The sequence below is a fragment of the Thunnus maccoyii genome, chromosome 11 (assembly GCF_910596095.1).
Source record: "Thunnus maccoyii chromosome 11, fThuMac1.1, whole genome shotgun sequence".
Taxonomy (NCBI): Eukaryota; Metazoa; Chordata; class Actinopteri; order Scombriformes; family Scombridae; genus Thunnus; species Thunnus maccoyii.
The window spans coordinates 27,140,641-27,156,616 of record NC_056543.1 but is presented as its reverse complement, the minus strand read 5'-3'; the positions used below and the strand labels follow the sequence as shown (position 1 = coordinate 27,156,616).

Sequence of the window (15,976 nt, the reverse complement as noted above, 5' to 3'; positions counted from 1 at the left end):
TCTTGTTTTGCCACTGTAGCCATGCAGCTCAATTTACACCAGTTTACACTTACTGCTGCTAGAGGGCGCTGGTTATTCAGTATTCTATTCAGGAAATGCAGAGATGCAGGTTTTCCTGCCAGGATGTTGTGATATTGTGATGCAGTCTTCCAGTTCAAGAAAGATGTCCTTCAAAGTTTGCATTTGGAGACGAGGCTGTTAATCTCAAAGGGATGTAGCTATTCAGCTTTATCTGTCAGGGGGTAAAGGTCAAAGTGGGACATTTTGCTACTTGTAGGCATGTTTGTTCAACAGAGATATCCGCTTAATAAGATGAAAACAAGGTTATTTTTGTCAAATATCTCCTAATGAATGGCTTCCATTCACAGGAATTGCTACTGTAGAAATAAAAACAGTGAAGAATTGCAGCTGGTCAACAAACTTGATGGTGTTTTGTTTGTTTTTTTAAATCAACTTTTTCACATATAAGACTGTTAAATGGAAAACTGGGCAGCTCAACCTTCCCCACTTTTCTCTCTAATAGGTGAAAGCCTGACAGCTGCAGATAGCTACGTAATCATCTTTTTCAACTTCGCACAATTCATTGAGACTACATCCACCCTTCTCACTGTTTTGTCCATCTCTGTAATCCTTCATTTAAATTATGTTGTTGCTCAGCAGGAACAAAGACAACGCCTTGTTTTTCATTCTCAGTGACCCTCAGGCATCCAGACTGCACTGCGTGATCCATGAATCTCAGCGGTGCGCTGTCTGTTAGTCTTCATCTAACAGTTCCAACAAAATCTCTCCTTCACTTTGCCTCCACACAGCAGCCAAAGTCTCCTTCACTGTGAAAAATGACCATCTAATCAGACATAAAGATAAACCACATAGTCATAAACAACCAGACACACCTTGCACAGCAGTCATATCTGACTGGACAGTGGCTGTTTGGATGTCATGCTTTTCTCATGTCATACAGCAAGTCTCTTATCTTGTTTGTTTTTAACTCTCCTTATTTCCCTGCTTCCTCCGAAGAGGAGCTAGAGTGCCTCTACAATAATAAAACCAGGTGTTGCAGGTTTTTGCTTTTCTGATGGGTTTCTGTGAGTAAAGTACACCAACACTTGAAGCACTGGATAATCTTTTGTTTGACAGTGTCATTGTAAGTGACCGAGACCTGTTAGGATAACCTGGATGACAGGTGAAACACACCAGACCCTGATGGCCTGAGTCTACCAGTAACTCAAGAACACCATGATTCAAAGGAAATGTTTCTCTGTTGTGCTTAGTGCTGATAAAAATGTATTTTGTTGACCAAGATATTTAATGCACAAGTGGATATTCTCAGCAGCTGCAAGGTCAGGCTATAGTACCACATGTTATCTATGGCAAAAGACGGGTGTGACAAAAACATGTCAGCTCGTTCTGTATAAGTATTTATTTTGGCTGGTGTTAAAATCAGATGTAGCTAAACACTGCTGTAGTTGACACTTGTGCTAGCCAGATGCATAGCCTCATCAGGTCATACCTCCCCTACGCCCAATGACTGTAATAGAGCCAATGAAAGCACGATAGACTGGTTGTTCCACTGCCTGGAACTAAAAACTAGTAATCAATCACTCACCATCATGTATGCTGTTACTCGGTTCACTGAAGCGGTGCATCAGTGCATGAAGTCACTGCTAGTTCCACTATAGAAGCACTGGCAACATTTCCAGGCTGGTGACAAATGTTTTAAATGTATTTCCCATAACTGGGTATGTCCCTCAGCTTATTTGTGCATTCTGTATGACATCTGCAAGATGTTCAGGGCACCACTGTTTGTAAAATACAGTTGAAGAAAATCTGTCAGATCCACATTTTGAAACTTTACCACATCAAGGAAAAGACCAGCACTATAGCTACAGTTTGTGGTTAAATCCTAACACTGACATAAGGAGACTGTGGGCTCTGTCACACCAGCATTAACACCAGCGAAGTATTGAACCAAAAATCCGTTCATTCAATCAATGAACTTGTTTACAGAGACAAAGTACATCCATGCAGTGCTTTCCAGAAAAGTTCAACTTTGGTGAACAGTAAGTAGAGCAAAATCTTTAGACAAATGTTCATCTCACAGTCATGTTGCTTAACTATACTTGACAACGGATATGGTACATTTAGTCACTACTTTCTTTGTTATAACTGTATATGTGAATGTTATGATTCTTCTATGTGTGTCTTTTAAATATCTCCGTTGCTTAAGTTCCAAGAAAAAAAAAAAAGAACTAGGAGAAAATTGTCAGGAAATAAAATATGTTAAATTCACTGCATTGTTTTCTTTGTTGGCCTGTGCTTTATCAGAGAAGGAAAATAACTTAGAGCTGCAGAGCCTTTTACTTTCACTTGACACACAGAGTCCTGTATCTCTACTGTTGAGTTGGACCGACATTGCAGACACTGCCCTCAGAATTCACTGTAATACTTTGTGATCAGAAGGCTGCAAGAGGGAAGCAGTGGCAATATGGGTAGGTGAGAGATGACAAGCAGTCACAATATGGTCTTGCAGGCTTCTTACACTCTTGTAAACATTTCCTCATACAAAAACACTCTTCATATCATTGCTGTTGCAGCAAAAGATGAGCAACATGGGATTCATTATGTCAAATCACAAATAAAAATGAAAGCTGGGGCTGCGATCCTGTTCGCTTCTGGATATGAGTCCCAAAGCCCTGTGTGTTTTCTCAACCATCAGATTTCTTCCTTTCACAGTGAAGACATTACTGCTGGAAGAGCTGAGTGACGCATGTCAAAATGATACAAAGACTCACCCTCATTCCTCTGACACTTCTTCAAGAACTTATAGCCCTGTGGTCCTCATTAGTAAAAATGAGTGTGTTACCAACTGTTAAAAGCTTATAGTATTAAGTGATTTAACAGTGTGAGATTGGTCAATAGTTTTAATTGTCCTATTTGTGGATGCCCTTGAGACTGAGGGGTTAAGGCGCCAATCACGAGCTGCAGCATCCAAGGTTTGTGTCCAGCTGTGACCCTTTGTTGCATGTCATTTCCTACTGTATCACTCATCTCCTTCACTTTCTGTCATCTCTCTACTCTTAGCTGCCCAGTAAAGACATAAAAATGCCCGAATTTTTTTTTTTTTTTTTTTAAATCTTTGCCCTCTTTCTCACACAGGGCTGTACGTTTTTGAATGACATAATGAGGCACATTTTTTTCCCACATTTTCTCCCATATCTTTCCCATTAGGAAAAATCCCATTATTACTATTTTTGTATTTTGATGCAGAGGTGAACAAAAGGCAGATTAGATTATTTTTAGAAAATTTCTGTCAAATGCGGGTGCACAGTCAGTTGCCCATGTGAACAGGGAAAGAGGTTTTCCTCACTCTAATCATTCCTTCTGTTCATACTGGCTATTTAAAGATCCCCTTCAAATGTGCTGGAGGCCAAAATCCACAGTGTGTCCACACATTAAATTTGTGCAAAAATGTATTTAAAAGTTGATATGAAGCTTATATGAGGCTTCAGCAGTCTGAGTTAGTCGTATCAAGTGGATATCTGCCACATTTACAGTCTTTTGAGCATCAAATTCCCTCTTTGTGTTTCCTCGGACAGTGTTTCCCTGTTGAGTTGTGGTGGAAGTATAGTAACAAAAAGAGGAACTTTGGCACTAAAAAGACTGTAACATTGTAAGATATCTTGATTTGACTCATTTGGACTGAAGCTTCATATTAGCTTCCGTAAACTTTTAAATACATTTTTGCACAGGAGAACTGTGGATTTTGGCCCCCATCACTTACATTGTAAGTGCATTATGAAGGGATCTTCTAACAGTCAGTATGAACAGGAGGAATGATTACAGCAAGAAAAACCTATTTCAATGTTCATTTTAGCACCTGACTATTGCTTTAAGACAGACTTGAAAAACTGTGAACCCGTCCTTTAATAATCTGGATCTAGATTTGGACCAGCATCAAAATACACAGACAATCACTGTTTACATATGTCAGATTTTTTTCATGTGATTAAATTTGACATTGACTCTCACAATGATAAGGATAAAAAAGCTTTAATGACAGTTCTGGGGCTGCAGCAGAAACAAATTAAGTGTTCCTTGTCAGACGTCCCTAAATTTCTACCAAATTTCACTGAAACTTGTCTTGCTGATTAAAAGGAAAAAAAAGAAAAAAGGGGGGCAAGAAACAGTATTTTAATTTCATTTGCAAACAGGAGAACATGAATTTATCTTCTGTGAATATAGTTTATGGTATGGCAGAAAATGGTTCTTATCAAACCATTTCTAAAAAACAGTTCCATTAACACATAAAGGATTTGCTAAAAAAATCCCCTTAAAATCTCTTCAAACTGCAACATGAAAGCTGAATGTTGCTCTGCTGTTGCAGTAATCATCCGTCTTAAATTAGAGCATCGAATCAGTGATGCTAAAGTGATACTTTGTTTTCTTTGAATGCTTTCCAGTTTTAATCTCATCCTATCGCCTTGAGGTTTACTGACATCACTTCTGCCACAGTATTGAAAAATCAAGCCAGATAAAGAGGGCAGAGGCATGGGGGGAAGAGAAGAACTCAACATGCATGTGTAATCATATTATTAGTGACCCTGGATTTATATTTGACATATAGCCATGGGAGATTTGATCTTGCATCATTATTTTCGGAGATAAAGCCAATAATAGCTGAAATGAGTACAAAGGCTTACAGACGATTGTCAGAAAGAGGCAGTGGAAATGTCACTTTGAGTTTCCTGGGGGCATAGCTGCATATTTCCAGGGTGAGGTTGGGTGGTGGGTGGAGGGGGGTGGGGGCACTGAAGCTCTCCATGTTTATGCAAAGACACATCCAGCCTCATATTTATCTAACCAAGAAAAAGAAGCAATGGGCCCAAGTATGCCTAAAGGACATTGTTATAGATATAATGTTTAGAGTGGAGATGTCGGCCTGAGCTGGCTGCAGAGACTGCAGACATATTTCGATAATGACCGGCCAATTAGAGTCCTTCTGAGAAGAGACTGCTGCCTGGGACAAGTGAATCATCATTCTGAGCCTGTTATGGCCACACTGTGGTTTTCATGGGACATTGAAATGGAGAAAAGAAGAGCTACCAAAAAGGCCCAAAGAGAAACATCCTGTTTCTAGGGAAATATTAATCTTTGTCTTATTTGAAAACTACAAGTGGGATAGGTGATTCTTTGTGTTATTTTGTAGAAAATAACCGGGAAAGGATAATTCCAGTCTTTTCTAAAGTCATTAATTAGCCTTTTTCACAGAAGACATTTTGGCTTGTCACAGTAGTAAAAACACAGGTGTGAATAATAAAATTAATGATGGATGAACTCTTCGAAAGCTGCTTCAGTTTCAGGGGTCAGCATGCTGACTCACTGTCACAAGTCATCATTGTTATTAATTCTGCCTGTTTTTCCTGCTCTGACAGGTCTGGACAAATGTCTGCTGTGAAAAGGGTCTATTACTGTACATGAACTCACCAAACCCCCATATAACGTGTTCAGCCCTAAGGTACAACAACACTATCATGGGAGTGAGGACTGAAGCTGTCAATCAATCAATCTCAAGGCTGTATAAGGCCACATACTCCTGAGGAGAGGTTTAATCAAGTAATAGGCCTTTTCACAGCAGACTTTCTGACATGTCAAAGCAGGAAAAGCACAGGTGCAATTGGTAACATTGATGATGGCCGAATCTCATTTAGTCTAAGGTGCTTTCCATCGGATGGACGATGGAGGAACAAAGGCAAAACATTACAGCCACATGGGATATCCTTGGTTGGTTAGCATAAGTCTTAAGTGATGTCAATTGCTTATTATTGCTTATGATTTATTTATGGATTATTGTTATTTGTTATTATTACTTAGGCTATTCACTTACTTGAATTATGTTTATTTGCACAATAATGCACCACATAGCTGTTTAAGAATGTGTATATTGTGAAATTCACTAACAAAGACCACGCCATTTGAAAGGTATAGAAATAATTTTATTTGGGTTGTCAAGAGGGTTCAGGATTGGATGAGGATAGTGTATGGTGGGCTGGATGGGGGTCGAGGAGAGGGACGAAGGGGTCGATTGCTGGGGGATGAATGGAGCTGAAGTTTGGTCCGGGTCGTGTACGGTGGGATGATGGGGTCGAGGAGAGGGATGAAGGGGGTTGATGGCATGGGGATGACTGAAGACCAAATGGCATCACAATGAGGCTGGAGCATCTAGGAACCCGGGGGTCGAGACTCAGGGTGGGGGACATGTCTCGATGAGCTTTTCTGCTTCGTCATCCCCCAAAGATAACTTCATTGGACTAAATGAGAGCAGGCTCTTTGAATGTCGCTTAGGTAGGTAAGGAAGCTTGGGAAGACCAGCGGTCTAGAATTTTATTTATTTATTTAATTTTAATGGGTGGTCTGATATTTATGAAGGTTGAGGGATGAGGGTCGAAGGGTGATGGATGAAGGGATGAGGGTCAAGAGGTGAAGGGATGAGGGTCAAGGGTTGAGGGATGAAGGGATGAGGGTTAAAGGGTGAGGGATGAAGGGATGAGGATCGAGGGGTGAGGGATGAAGGGATGAGGGTTGGGGGTTGAGGGATGAAGAGATGAGGGTCAAGGGTGAGGGATGTGTGTGAAGTAGTGAAATGTGTGGCTCATAGACGCAGGGATGAAACAAAAACACAAGACAATTAAGACGTAGGGAGCAGGCACGTGGGGAAATACGACCTGGCCCTAGCTAGGGCTGAAGCAGTCTGTTGCTGCACCATAGTGGCGGCAGGATGGAATCATTGGTGTGCTAAGTGTGGGTGGCGCTGGATAGGGAACCCGCAAGCAAGTGGTCGGCTGGAGCAGTGGTGGAACTGAAGGCTGTGCAGAACTGGAAAAGCCTGGCTTTGTAGGCTGTGGAGGGGATGTCCTCCTCGTTGGGGGAACGTTGGAAGCAGATGACAGTCTAGTCGGCGATTCCCTCGAGTTGTAGGGCTTGATATCTGGGTCAGGTGGAATGCATATGTAGTCCACTGAAGTTCCATATGAAAGAGTCATGAGTCATAAACTTTCGATGTGATTTGGCTCTAATAAAATGGACTCGACTTAAGCACTTAAAAGGAATTTGCCACTTTGAGTGGATCTCCACACAGTATTGGTGGTAAACGCAGTCAGTAAATTCCTCAGTGGCTGCCATAGTGACTGGGGAAGCTCAAGATTATTTATTTATTTTTAAAATTTATTTATTGCTTTTTAATATATCGACATTATGATTTTGAAGCTGTGCCGAAGTGACACAGGCAAAATTTTAAAAAACCCCAACTGTTCTGTTTGCTTGTTTTATGCTATATCCTAATTTGGATAGATAGAAAATTGGCAAAGTGGTCCTTTAAGCACTTGCCTTAGATATGTTTAAACCAGGATTTAGCCATGGGATAACCATCAGGCGTAAAAAAAAAAAAAAAAGGGCCTGAAAACTCCAAGCTTAAAAATGTTAACGTTAAAACATAATGACAGAAAGGGGAGTCAAAGTGAGCAATAATAATTAAACAAGCACCTGTTGTTGGGATGCCTAAGAAATAAACAGGAAAAATTGGGATGAAAGGTTAAGTCGGGAGTACATGAGAAGTTCAGCCTGGCCTTCAGCTCTTATTATACATCCTTTATATATCCATGATCCATGGTTCTGCTGTAGTAGGCGGCGTTGTGACATCATCGGTGTGCGTCGGCCCGGTGGCGGACAGTGAACCCGGAAGAGCGGGAGGATTTGAGCTGCCAGCAGAGGACTGATAAAAGTAAAGTCTTCATAGAGTTGGGAAGTTTGTGTTTATCAAGCTTTCGTAGGAGTGGGACGACCGTCTCGCTGAAAGCTCGCTGGAGGTGAGCAAACGTCCGGTTGAAGATGTTAATAGCGGGAAAAGAGCCGAGTCCGAGTGGGCTATGGCGTGGATGCTGTGGAGCGTTTGGATTCCAGCTGATCAGAAGCGTGGCGTCTGGGGGAGAAGGGTTCCGTGTGGATGTGGTGGTGGAGGAGGTATCTCGTTGGTACTGCCGAATCGAGTTGTGGATGGTACGTTGCCGAGGAACGTGGATCGCGGAGCACGGGCGGGAGGTAAGCCTTTGCGATGCAAGCCTGTCATAGGTCAAGTGAGAACTGAGACGAACCCCTGAGTGTGAAGACCTGAAACCGCCAAAATAAATAAATAAATGGCTCAATAAATAAAATAAATGAAATAATAAAGAAAGAAATGTAGAAATAAAATGCCCATTTATCAAATAAATATGCAGGTTGATTTGAAAATAAATAAATATGCACAGAAATATTAAAATAAACAAATACAATTCATTTATTTATTTATTTGACAAATTCCTTGTTTTCCGTATTCACTTATCTTCGTATTTATTTATTTCCTCATTCATTCTTTTATGTTTACATTTATTTCTTTTTACATTTATTTATGTTTTCATGAATTTCTCTATTTATTTATTTCTGTATTTATTTATTGCTGTATTTCTTCACCCATATGATAATGAGGGGGGTGTGTCTTGACTATTCAGGCATTAGCAATCAAACCAACACACACCACAGCACTGTGACGAGACTTCAAAAGTGTCAGATCAGACAGTTTTCACAAAGACCGGAGGTGTACAGCTGGAATTGTAAAATGTAATGTCTAATTAATATTTCGATAACTCTGCTTGTTTCGACCACTGCATGGAAGTTTTATGTTCAGTGTCAAATGTAGAGAACGTGAAGTTGACGTCAAGACCATGTTGAATTTTGGGTTCGCGCCATGTTTAAAGGATCCCACTGTCTTTCTGTTGGTGAGTTGGAGCTATGAGTTGGTTACTTTTGACAACATTCCTACATCAATGAAAGTGTGTTTTCCGCTTACACATGTAGATACTTGCATTGCGTACGCGATGTTCAAATTAAGTGCGTAAGTTAAGTTTGCACAGTCAATTGAACCTGTAACACACTCAAGCTAACTGGCTATGATTTAGCGTTAGCTTATCCCAGTTGCTGTTGCTTTATTAAGCAAACAGCTATCAGTTTGCTGTTAATAGCTGCTTGTTAGTAACTCATACACATCCGCCTTTTTGTCTCACAGTAACGTTAAACCGTTTTTTTATGCCCAACAGTTTACTCTCAGTTCATATCCATTAATGTTCAATTCAATTCACCAGATTATCTTAGCTTTCTAAAATATATGGAGTTCTTAAATGTCTGACTGCTATTTGACACATGTTGTTGATAACCAGTGATATAACTGAACAACACTGAAGACCCACTCCATTTTAGAATATATTTACTCCTGAACAGCTACTACATTCATGAAATGACATGAAATATGTCATATTTAAACTTTGGAACATCTCATGTTATACTTCAGTCCGTCAACAGGCCCACAGTCTGCAGCGAGGGACAGAGCATCCTATTATTATTGTTATAATAATAACTCCATTAAAACAATAAAAAACAGCTGCTTTTTTGCAATTAATTTATCCTATATAATCAAAAGTCAAAAATCAAAAAGATATATCACACACACAAAATGGCAGCATATATATTGCATCTCGGCATTTAACTGTTTTCTATTATTTTTAGAAAGTAAGCGCTGTGAGAATATACTGTGTGAATAAATAATGATTGAATTATTTTTAGGACAGGCTTTTGTCAATTAGGTAGTTAATCATGCCTCACATACAATATCACCCGGTATCAACTGGTAGATCAATTACCTGCTGCAGCTGATCATTAACCAGACTTCCAGCCTATGGTCCAGTTTATGGCTATATAGGTGAAAGATCTTCACAGTCTGATTTTCCATTCAATTCCAATTATTTTGACCAATACTGTGACTTGATCCATTTAAAAAAGGAATCCTGCAACTATGTGCACTGTCAGGATTTAGCAGGAGCTCCAGCAGGAGGTCCAGACACAGGAGAGCATGACTGTGTCACAGCATTCTATTCTTGCATCACGTGATAATCACAAGGCTATTTGAAAGATGTCATGATAGTATGTGCAATACTCTGCATTAAACATGGGAGTATTAAATCCAGCAAATGATTAAATACACTTTACAAATGTCAGTTTTAACACTGGCTGACTGGCCCATAGGCAAGAAGCACACACATACAATTTACCTGGATAAATAGTCCTATACCTACAGAAACAACATGCACAAATGATAGTGATCTTAACTGCATGTATTGATCATTCTGTAGACTAGTTATCATATTAACTGTTGTATCTCAATACAGACATCTAGGCTACAATCCTAGATTGTAGGCCAAACATGCACCACTTGGCCTGTGTGTGTGTGCAAAGAAATATCATGGTGCCTGTCCTCAAAATTTACTTTGATGGAGAAAATGAGATCATGCAGGACTACGATCTCACCCGAGCCTCTATCGATGCTCTGATGAGACTACTGCCACCTGAGGGTAGACGTGGCTGGGAACACCACATCACAACACTCATAACTGTGTGTTTGCTGGCACACGGGTTGTCATACAATGTGGTATCCCGGATCTTTCAAGTGCCCACGACCACTGTTTATAGGTATATTATTTTGAATAACATAGGCTAATATATTTTGTCACAGTATGATATGGAGCGCTTAAACATTTGATATATCGTCTACTCCTGTGTGCAGGCTGGTCCACAGAGAGGTGATGAGGATTCCTGCCCTGCGCCAGGACATAATTAAATTCCCATCACCCAGGAACTGAATGAGGTTGGTCACCAGCTCCAGCTACTGGCCAACAGTCCTGTGTTTGGCACGTGTGTTGGTGCCATTGATGGATGCCACGTGAGAATCAAAACACTGCCAGGACCCAGTGGGCAGGAAGCTCTTCACATCTATCCAGCTACAGTCTGTGTGTGATGGGAAGGGTAATTTCCTAAACACTTCTGTGGGATATCCAGGATAGCAGTGGGATCTTTAGAGATGTTCTGTACCCTCCCCAAGGGTACTTGCATAAGCCATCCTGTTGCCACTGCAAAGGAGGGTACAAAGCAGGTTCAACCAGCGCCATGCCAAGGCCCTCTCAGTAACTGAACATGCTTTTGGCATGTTGAAAACCTGCTGGCGGTCCCTGCTGTTCAGGGCCCTGGAGGTGAACCACAATTTTGCACCTACTGTCATTACCACTTGTGCTGTCCTGCCTGAATAGTATTTGCTTGACAGCAGGAGACATCCTCGAGCCCATGCAGGACAACGTTGAAACCTCTGTGCCTCCATCACGTCCAGTGAGGAGGGAGCGGAGTTCATGTGTTCAGAGGGACAAGCTGGCCGGGCAGCTCTCCGCTCCAGTTGAGCATGTCGCTCCCTTACAGGAGCACGATTATTGATTACCCTTTTCATTTGTTAGTAGGCCATATTGTTTGTAAGTATTTTCTCCATGCCCTGCCTTTTTTTTTTTTTTTGCAGATGTTTTGTTAATTGTAGCAACGGGCATAAATGTGGCAGGAAAATTTTTGTTTTTAAGTAGATTTATGGTTTGTTCAATTGTCTCATAAGTTCTTCTGTATACTGACTGACTTTGGCTTGATGTGTAGAACTGCCTCAGATCATATGGACTGGGAAAGTTTTAATAAAGCCCAATCCATGTGTTGACACATCTTAGATCCACATAAATGAAGACTTTGACTTGAAATCCAAACTTTTTGTGTTTTATACACACACACACACGTCTGTTAACACTTGTGAACACAAGATTGGTTGAGTTCTTTGATTTAAATTTGGAAAACATCTTTAACACCGACTCTGATTGTGTAACATGTCAAGGTGTTTTACATATGAATGTTGCAGATTTTAAACCCTTTGATTTTCCATGTCAGTGTTTTATAGATGTTGTCCTTGTACATTATGTTAAACTGCAGACTTGAAACATCTGGCAGACATTTTTAATTCTGAGATAGGAAAAAAAATAGATTAGTCTAACTTTGAACTGTATCTAAAACTATATCACAAAGAATTATCACAAAGAATTTAAAAAAACACGAACAAATGATTCCTTTAAACCTTTAGCTGTTACTCCAGGGCTCTTTTCAAACCTCATTCTGCATTTTGCCCTTGGAGGGAGAGTGGCCAAAGTACTAAATCTACTCCATTTATAGGCGATTTGTCTAACTGCGGACTGATGAATATCTAAACTAAAAAAAAATCAAACTAACAATTCTTGATTGTAAGTCTTCTGAGATTTCTTTTTTGCAAGGCCTGGTTCACATCAGCAGATGTTTTTTGTGAATAACTCAAAATGTTTGAGTGTTTTTTTTTATGAGTCAAAGTAGCTCTAGCCCACACGGCCAATCTCGTTTCATTGATTGGTCTCAAGGTTTGCAAACACCTGATTCCAGTTAGCTTTCATTGATGTCATTAGACTAGGGCTTCACATGCTTTTTCCAGCCTACAATGAATGTTTGAATGATGTATTCAATATGGACAACAACAATGTAATAATTTGGGTGTTATTAGCTACAATAGATTGTGCTTGTTCATAAATGTAACTTAGATGAAGATCTGATCATGTCAAATTACATAAACACAGGTAATTTCAAAAGGGTTCACTTACTTTTTCTTGCTCTTGCTTTTCTCTCTCTGTATATGAAGAACATCTGACACTATCTTATATCACATTTGTAGATATAAGATAGTGAGTAGAGTCTTGTTGATGCCAGAAAAATATTTTTGATTTATCATATGTTTCATATGTTTATTTTTAGATCTTTGCTTGGTGCTTTTCATTCAAATATATATTATCATACATATCATTTTTCTGTAAACATAGTTACTTCCTTCATCCATCCCTATAAGACATGAGACTATATCAGATTTCTGACAGTTCTACTCATAATAGAAATGTATTCAGGGTGTTAATCATTTCCATAAAACAACACATAAGGCAGCTATGCATGTACATGTACTGCTAAGCATTTTTCTAAATACAATGTTCTCAGGCTCCCTCTGGGATTTTTTTTTTTCCTTTTGTAGTGAAAAAAAAGCTGTTAGGTCATTAAGAAACATGATCACAACAAGAACGACCATGGACCACTAACATTTATGAAGGGCTGCTTCTGCCATGCTCCAAAATGTGCCACATGAGGAGATGTGGAATTTATACGTTGCACCATTTGATAAAAGACTTCTGCATTGGACACACCTGTGTTTCTCAAAGCCTCCTCTCTCCACCTGCAGGTTAGGTACCGTTAGTTGATTTGGATTTCCGTTCCATTAAAAAAATCAAAAATGTTTGAGGATACATTTGTAGGGTTCTCACTGAGAAGCTATTTATCTCTCTTTTCTTTCTTTGGCTGGACCAGCCGCGGACCAGCCCTAAAACCCTGGATGTCTGTCTGTCACTGACTGACAGACTGACTGAGTGATGAAGTTACACCATTGGTTGGCTGGCCCAGTGTTAGAGTTTCCCCATTGACCATTGCTCTTTCAAAATAGGCTCTTTCAAAATCTCTTTGAATTGGCCCAAACAGTTTCAGTTACGTCCTGGGGGCGTTTACAGCAGAGCCCTGAAATAAGTTTTAAAAACACACATTTGGCAATCAAAGCATCTCACACAAAGGCTCCAACACTGACAGGAGCACCAACCCACAGATACCAAGAGACACCATGTGTAGCCCATAGGCTGTATAAAAATAAGATGTAGCTGCAGTGTTTCCAGTTAACAGCACCATGCTGGGCAGGTGACAGGTGTGTTTACAGTGTTTGTCTGCTCTGAAAGACATCATGGATGTAATTTTGTGTGTTTTTGTTTTACAGCATGCTACACAACAGCTTTTTGGCATTTTCCTGTTTCTTCTATTATGTGAAAGTGCAATTCTTTCTCCCAAAAGGGGGCAAGGCCTTGGTGCTTAGCGCTTGATGACGTGATGCAGGGGGAGTTAACAGATAATTAGAATAGTTATAATTACAATTAAAATAAATTCTCTTTCAACTCAAACATCCCAGGATTTGAGTATTGTTCTTGCAACTGCATTTATACCCCTTTTTTTTTTTTTTTTTAACTCAAATGAAGCTTAACCATGTCATGTGATATGGTACTTCAGTACACTTAAACAAAAAAAAAAGAAAATTCCAGATAAACATTTAATATCCAGGAATTCACATTATAGACACTACCACTGACTATCCCTGTAACAAATTGGCCACAATTACGCACATTGACCATACACAGTCCAGCCATGTACTAGGTTTTGACCTAGTCTTGTATTACAATATAAAGTTCTAAGCTCTTTAGCTAACTCACAGTTGCTTGTTCACCAGTATGGCTTCTTTGGACACTTGAATGGAACTGAGCCATTATTAATTTGATCAATTCCACCTTTGCTTTTCCTGCTAAGTCAAAATGGCTGATGCCAAATTTTCAGTAATTTAGTGGTAACTGAAAATTAGCGAGTAAGCCTTTACAGTGGGAAACCAATTGTTTCTTCTACCTAAATACCTGTCCCGCATGGCTAAGATAAGTAACCTGTCAACACTATCTATACACTCACATTTTTGCCTCAAATATGATCCTATAGCCTTAGTGTTTTTTATTCACCTAAAGTATGGCTAATGGCACAGTGGCAATAAATCTTAACAGGATTCCTGTCTAATCCAGTATTTTACATATTGATTTGGACTGATAATTTTAAGCATGAGTATACAGTATAATAACTATTAATTAAACACTAACTCCTTGTAGGGACCTGCTATGTCGACATGTTCCCCACACACAGCAGATTTACATCCCACAGCAAGCCCCTTGTAAAATGTGCGGCCCCACTGCAATGTCCAGAGACATACATAGTTTTAAAAAGTGCTCATGGATTAAATTCCAATAAACCAACCCTAAAACCTTAATCATTAAAGTTCTTACAACACATTGATCACTCAATCACTCCACAGTGAGGCTAGTGTCTTCTCTGGCCTCCCACAGAGAAGAACTGGTAGCATCTAACACACCCAGTCCTCTCTCTCAACTCCAGGTTGCCACCACAGCAAGTGGCAGAAAACCACCAGGTGCCTCTGGTTACATCCAGATATTATATACAGTGTACAGATATAACCTGTTTATTCTGTCGCCAGAAACAATGCAGAGTACATATACTGTAATTGTACTGAGACACTGTCATTTAAATGGACAGTTGAATATACAGCAAATGTTGGTTAAATAAATGCAACTAGATGTAATCAGCAGTCTGAGTCTCCCTCTGTGGTTCACTTAAGGTACTACACTGATTTTAAAAGTGGTTTTGTTCTTTTGAAGGTCTGTCAGCTGTACAGCCAATGCTGCATGCATGCTAACATCCTCTGTCCCATGTAAACCAGTATTTTGACTGACAACACCTAGCTGAGATGAGTGTGGGGAAATTTATTTGAATGGAAACATAATGTACCATACCTTAACAGGAGAGTGAGGGAGATGTCAATTAACACACATTCTCTATATACCCACACAGTTCTGAAAGGTAGTCTGATCAGGCTGGTCATATTATGTTGCCTGTGGCCTTGATAAAACCTTTTGTTATCATTCAATTACAAACAAGACAACAGACAAACAGGAATGGCTGCTAAGGTACAAAGAGATGTGGAGATGCACAAAGGAAAACTGCCCTGTACACTGGAATGCTGATGAGGCAACAAGGACAGCTGTGCAGGCAGGTAAATAGGAGATAGGAGGAGCTGTTTTGTTTTGCTTTTACTCGTAAAACACAAAGAAAGCATAGGGATGCTGCCATAGACAACTGAAATTAAACTGCCATTTTTATCTCTCTGAGAAAAAAAAAATCAAAACGAAACCCTTAGATTTCATTATTTCGATTAAATTCTATTTGTTTTCCATCTACGTAACTGGAGACTGTATTTCAATACAGCAAATCAAGCATTGAATAAAGCGATAACATGGTGTTCTTTTATAAGCAGAGTAGACAGTCTATCTGAGCCTGATAGCCTCCTGCTTCACAGAGACTCTGAACAACAACCCAC

The 15,976-nt window shown here is 39.8% G+C and overlaps 1 long non-coding RNA gene across 1 annotated transcript; it reads left to right on the top strand.

The window, feature by feature from the left end:
* The first annotated feature begins 8,527 nt into the window (after positions 1–8,527).
* LOC121907086 lies at positions 8,528–12,956 on the top strand. Its single transcript, XR_006098797.1, has 2 exons — positions 8,528–10,551; positions 10,646–12,956. It is a non-coding gene; the product is annotated as an uncharacterized LOC121907086 (long non-coding RNA).
* Positions 12,957–15,976: the final 3,020 nt, after the last annotated feature.